Here is a 1,338-nt window from a genome sequence, read left to right as displayed (position 1 = left end):
TAAAATATAGATTATTTAGTTTTTTTTTATATATATATTGTCCTCTCGCTCTCATAATATTTGAGGGGTAAATTATCAGAATGTATAATGAGTTCAATGCATCTAAAAACAGTCAGTAAAACATGCTGCAGTTTACTTACTACTTGAGAAAAAACAAGTGATTCTGTGCTGATGTTTTATTTCAGGATCATCTTCTGCAGCTGTGACCTCTAGTTTGACCTCTACCTTGACCTCTAGTTTGACCTCTAGCTTGACTCCTCTGCAGTGACCAGCAGCACACAAACACCAGAACGTGGTACTAGTTTAACAAACACTCTCCTGGAAACATAAAGATTGGGTTTGTCTTGTGTCTAATAGTTGATCTTGTGTTCAGTGTCTGTGGTGTTTGTTCTGGTCTGGTGTCTTCAGATGATGGTTCTGTTGGGTCTTTTAGGAGCTTTTCACATCTACATGAGACACACGTCAGGTGAGAGACATTTATCATCATCATTATGAGTTTGATATGGGGATATTAAGAGTATGAAGGTAATGATGATGATGTGATGCTTTTAGGAAAGAAACAAGAAGATCAGGAAGAGGACGAGAAGATTTAGAGAAGGACATGAACACACAGCAGAAGATTCATGAGAGCAGCAGCAGATCCAAGATTTCCTACATGATTTTAGATGTACTTGTGTACTTTTCATTTCAATCTCTCTTTGTTAATTTAGACAGGATTGGGAGAGTTCTCATTAACCATAGCCTATTCTGCAAGAGGAATGAAACTTATGAGCTTAGGGTACTTTTGCAGACTGTCCGAGTCAGAAAAGTTTACATTCATGTTTAAATGAAATAAATAATATTAAAATTCAGAAGTAATCACTTTGGTAAACAAAAAGCTTTTTGGATGTAACAAATTTGATTACCACCACTGAAAATTTAATGACATACAATTATTTTGTATTTTAAATACGTGTCTAAGATTGCTCCCTTGTTTTAAATAAAACAGTTCATTACGAGCCATCTCTTCCTTCTTCATTGCTCCTTTTCAAATAGCAATTAAAATGGTCAAAATAAGGATGCTCTGGTCTGATCTATCATGAACTGCGCCTCTGTGGCTCCCTCTGATGGCCACCAAGTCTTATCCTTGCCCCAGCTGGTAATTCTAAGCGTTTATCCCACTATCTTTGCCTTCCCTTTTTGACCTTGCTCTGTTTCACTGTTTCTCCGATTGTTTGCTGCCTGCCTATTGACCTCCTACCTGTGTACCTCGACTCTGATTCTGTCTGCCTGTCTTGACCCTTGCCCGACTCCGTTTCCGACTCTTCCTACCCTGTGATATTCCTGTTATCGTTACTG

The 1,338-nt window shown here is 38.0% G+C and overlaps 1 long non-coding RNA gene across 1 annotated transcript; it reads left to right on the top strand.

Moving 5' to 3' along the window:
* Window positions 1-266: 266 nt before the first annotated feature.
* Window positions 267-829, top strand: LOC122335348. The gene is made up of 3 exons (XR_006248956.1): window positions 267-295; window positions 374-466; window positions 553-829. It is a non-coding gene; the product is annotated as an uncharacterized LOC122335348 (long non-coding RNA).
* The last annotated feature ends 509 nt before the right edge of the window (window positions 830-1,338 follow it).

This window comes from Puntigrus tetrazona, unplaced genomic scaffold, assembly GCF_018831695.1.
Source record: "Puntigrus tetrazona isolate hp1 unplaced genomic scaffold, ASM1883169v1 S000000766, whole genome shotgun sequence".
In the NCBI taxonomy this organism is placed as follows: domain Eukaryota; kingdom Metazoa; phylum Chordata; class Actinopteri; order Cypriniformes; family Cyprinidae; genus Puntigrus; species Puntigrus tetrazona.
This window is presented reverse-complemented; position numbering and strand designations above follow the sequence as displayed.